A 5,038-nucleotide genomic window follows, 5' to 3' on the forward strand; every position below is an offset into this window, starting at 1 on the left:
AGGAGCCATAGTGAGGGGAGCTAAGAGCTGTAACACTCCTTGGGGTTCTGCAGCTGTCAGCACTCCCCAGTTCTGGGGCTTCTTGGTCGCCACGGGTGTCTCAGGCTGGCAGTACAGCCCCAGTGAGCATGCAACAGTGAGATGTACATATGTGAAGTGAGTGTTTTAAATGACTGTACAAACTAGAACCTAAGGCATCCAGATACAGAAGCCGTAACTTGGGCTATGAAATAAGAAAGGATTTGATACTGCTAACTCCTTCTTGTTTATGACTGATACTATTAGCTGTATGTACTATAGCTTTATTCATATTATTTTAAGCTGTTTTGGAGGTATATACATAACATCCTACTGAGTGTATATGATTAAAGGAAGATAAACTAAAGAGAAATTGTACATTCATAGCCTAAGGAGCACATCAACAGGTTACTACCGTACATGGAAGCAGGGATTCTGATGGGTATATCTCTTGTGATCTGTCTCAACCCTTGCTACCCATTAAGACCACCCAAATAGCTTGTATTACCTTTTTTCCTTATTTTTACAGGTGTTGAAACTTTATCAGTTTATACTTGTATACATTATTAGTTAGTAAATTAATTAGAAAATTAATATTTCTGGGTCTTACTCAAGACTCTGGGATGAGGCCTAATTATTAATAGTCTTTAAAGTTCATCAGATGGTTTTAATGATAAACATATACATTATTTATTCATTAGTAAATTAATTGATTAGGAAGTTAACATTCCTGGGCACTATCTAAGACCCTGGGATGAGGTAAGATCATTAATAAACTTTGAAGTTCCCCAAGTGATTTTAATGTACTGTAAAGTGCTACAAACCTCATTGTTGCATATCACTACAGTCACCTTTGAAGTTCTCCTCTTAGAAAGCTATACACTGATACCAGTGCCTAGTCCATCCATCAAAGCAATTTTGGAACTCTTTCTAAAATGGCCATCAGTGCTGCCATCGTGAAAATGTTGGAGTATGAATTAGAGCAACAAACGTTAAATTTCTTGTTAAACTTGACAAGAGTGGAAGTGAAATCAGGGACATTGTTTATGGGGATATTGCCATAAGGAAAACAGTGTACAAATGGATTAAAATTTTTTCTGAGGGGAAAGAAAGTATCACTGAGGAAGAGGTGTCAGGACGGACAGTAATGAGCAGAACTGACAAAGACTGTTAGGGCACACTTCCAGTGGGGCCTCCAGAATGTTAGGTCAGACCCGCTGGGGGTATGGGATAGGTATACAACCCAATGCTGCATGAAAGATGCAAAGAATTGCACAAAAGTGAGATTAGAAAATATAGTTTATTTAAAAGTAAGTTAGAGTGAGAAAGAGACAGAGAAGATTCACCTCCCCAAGGTTGGAAGGGAGCCAAAGCCAGAAGATATGGCGACAGCCATAGCCACACCAGAGTCTATTAAGGCAATGGTCGTAGCAGAGGCCTGGCAATGGCTGCTCATGGTTGAGTCCTTTTATCCTTGCCCTTTGATAGGGGAAGGTCATTAAGGTGTTTGGGTGGTGGTCTGCTCCACATCATCACGAAGGGGCAGGTAAGAACAGGTACTGACGTCAAGTGATAGATGGCAGGCAGATGGATGGGCTTGTCACATAGTTGCTTCCATGGTGGTGGGCTAGATGGGAAATAAGGGGAGGGGTCTTTCCTGCAAGGTAATTGTCATATGTTTGCAATTCACAAAGTCCTTAGCAAAAATGTAGTCTTATTATCATTTCTATGGCTTCAGCCAGCTAAGAGGCCTGAAATTTTCTTAGAGATTATTATGTTAAACCATGTATTGAATGGCTGGTCTGTTGGTCTGCCCTGGTCTATGCATCTGATAGAGATTTGACAAGGGAGTGGAGTAGGCTGCCAGCTTGGCTTGTGGTAGAATGTCTGAATACTTCCTAAAACCTGTTTATTGGAAATTTATCTCTCTATGTCTAACCTGTGCTAGATTCAAAGCGTGTCAGAGGTAACATCTAAGGAAAAATGACTATGCTAAGGCAAAAAGACTATGCTAAACTAAGTTTATTCTAGGTTTCTATAGGTTCCTCCTTTCAAAAACTGCAAAAATTTGTCAAATTGTGCATCAAAATCGTTAGTTGACTGTGAGAAGCATAGCAGACCAAATCAGCATCAATAGAGAAACAGGAAAATTTTAACTGACTATCTTGGCATGAGAAAGGTGTGTGCAAAAATGGTCCCAGAGGAGATCTTTCATCATGACAATGCACCAGCTCATACAAGCACTGTGAGGAAGTTTTTAGCCAGTAAGCAAATAACTGTACTAGAAGACCCTCCCTACCTAACTGATCTGGCCCACTATGATTTTTTTAAATCCAGAAATATAGGAAATATTGAAAGGAAGACATTAGATGACATTCATGACCCCAAGGGTAATATGAAGACAACTCTGATGGCAATACCAGAAAAAGAAAAAGAGTTCCAAAATTGCTTTGACAGGTGGACTAGGTACTGGCATTGGTGTATAGCTTCCCAAGGGGAGTACTTCAAAGGTGACTATAGTGATATTGAGTAATGAGGTATGTAGCACTTTTTCTAGGATGTTTGCAAACTGAATTGCCAGACCTTGTACATCCAGATCTTATTTGATTTATTCCTTTCTCTCTTGAACTTGGGAATTAATGTCTTAAGTTCAACCCATTTAACTCTGATTTTTGGAGATTCTTGGTGAAAAATATTCCTCCTAGAATTTTTCCTTTTCAAAAAAAGAAAATGGTCCTACCATTTACTTAGTTACCAAGTGCCCAGAAATCATCTTTGGTTTGCTATTTTTCTCATCACCTTTTACATCAAATCCATTAGCTAGCTATCTACATTTTATTTTAAGAAAAACTTTTAATCTATTCATTTATTCTCCTCTCCACTCCATCTCCTTGTTGTATCACAACCTTGTATCTAAATTTTATTTACTGATTTGTTTTGTTAAATTCAGAATAAAATGTAACCACTTAATATGGCTTGCAATCTTTTGCATAATATGGTCCCTTGTAGACTTGTTAACCGCATCTCATGTAATTCCCCACTAGTCCCTATTCATTTCTCTCCAGGCTTTAGTTCTTAGAACTTGCCATTCTGTTTGTAGCTTTAGAAGCTTTAGCTATTTCTTCAGGCTGAATTATCAGTAGATACTATTTGCATGCTGAAAATGCCATCCTTTCAATATCAATTTAAATGCTGCTTCCTCAAAATGTTGTTACCCTAATTAAGGCTCTCTCTCTCTCTCTGTCTCTTTAGGGCAGACAAAGGGTGATGAGAATAGTGATTATGTGTTGATTTATAAACAAATAAATTTGTATCTGCTATCTAGTTTTTAAAAATATATCATTCAGTATCTTATGCATTCTCCTATGTCAACTTTTCCATTTCCATATCTTTGCTTTGCTTTTTTTCCTCTCAGATACACACTAATCTGCTAACCTCAATATGGAGTATTTATACTTGGGAACTGAATTGTTAAGTCATTAGTGAATACACAGCTTCACATTCCTTAAATAAATGCCAAACTGGCTGGGTACAATGGCTCATACCTGTAATCCCAGCATTTTGGGAGGCCGAGGCAAGAGGAGTGTTTAAGCCTAAGAATTTGAGACCAGCCTGGGCAACAAAGCAAGACCCTGCCTCAAAAAAAAAAAGATTAAAAAAATTAGTCGGACCTGGTGTAGTAGTGCGCGCCTGTAATTCTGGCTACTCGGAAGGCTGAGGCGGAAGGATCGCCGGAGCCCAGCAGGTCGAGGCTGCAGTGGCCAGGAGCGGCCACTGCACTCCAGTCTGGGCGACAGAGTGAGACTCCAACGCAAAAAAAAAAAATTAGTCGGGCATGGTGGAGTGTGCCTGTAGTCCCGGCGGTTCAGGAGACTGAGGCAGAACAATTAGCTGATCCTAGGAGGTCGAGGGTGCTGTGAGCAGGGATGATGCCACTACACTCCTGCCTGGGCTACAGAGTGAGATCTTGACTCAAAACAAAACACAAGAAAATAAGTGCCAAATTATTTTTGAAATGATAGTTCCAGTTTATTTTCCAGAGGTAAGGAAATGTTTAGTTGCCTTCTGTCCTCATCAATCCTTGACAGTATCACATTTTTCACATTTTGCTCCAATAGATATGAAATTATATATTAAATAGTCTTTTTTTTTCTGGCTACAAGTTTATTCCACACAAAATAATCCCCTCCAATTTTACTGAGGTGGCTGGCCACATCCACGACCAAATCTGCCTCTAAACTGGAATTCAGTAGTTGACTCTACCCCAGTCTTGGCTTTCTTGTCAGCACCAGGGGGCACAGCACTCTGTCTGGCAGCTTTCCCCTCTTGTGAGTCTTGCAGGTCATTCACCCTCCATACCTTTGGGCCGATGTCTGCCAGTCTCTGGACGGCTGTGGTGCAGGGTGGCTGGCACAATCTCAGGGGGCAGGTAGAGGTAATTACATAGATACTGGATGCCCTTGTTGGTAAGGTACCAGTAGAAATGTCTCCAGGCAAACTGTTCCTTCATGTAGTCTCAAGACTTGAGAGACCGTATGGCCTTCGTGATATGAAGGTTGGGCACATTCTTGTTGGCCAGCTCTGGGTACTTAGGCATCTAGATGTCCTTGGCCACCATCACTCCTTCTTAAAAAAGGAGTTCATAGATGGCAATCTGGTTCTTCTTGAGCATCAATGTCGTGGCAGCTACAGAGTCCAGGGCTGAGGCTGGAAAGCTTAACATAGTCTTAACCCTATTTCTCTGATTACTAATTTAAGTATTTTTTTCATATGCTTACTGACAGTTATTTTCCCTCTTTCACATTAACTGTTTTTTTTCTTATTGACTTTAAAAGTTTTAATATTTTATGTGTATCAATTCTTTATCAATTATGTGTTTCAAGTTTCTTTCCTTAATCTTTTCACATCTTACTGATTTTTAAATATTTTATGAAGAGAAGGTACTACAATTTATTGTCTACCAATCTTTCTATTTACAATTTGTGATGTTGAATCCTTAGACAGCCTTAATAATCAAGCA

At 39.5% G+C, this 5,038-nt stretch overlaps 1 pseudogene; it reads right to left on the minus strand.

Annotated features, from left to right (window-relative positions):
• Window positions 1–4,212: 4,212 nt before the first annotated feature.
• Window positions 4,213–4,741, minus strand: LOC103269707 (annotated as a pseudogene).
• Between the last annotated feature and the right edge of the window lie 297 nt (window positions 4,742–5,038).

This window comes from Carlito syrichta, unplaced genomic scaffold (assembly GCF_000164805.1).
Source record: "Carlito syrichta isolate Samal-C Ts95f unplaced genomic scaffold, Tarsius_syrichta-2.0.1 Scaffold309463, whole genome shotgun sequence".
Classification (NCBI taxonomy): domain Eukaryota; kingdom Metazoa; phylum Chordata; class Mammalia; order Primates; family Tarsiidae; genus Carlito; species Carlito syrichta.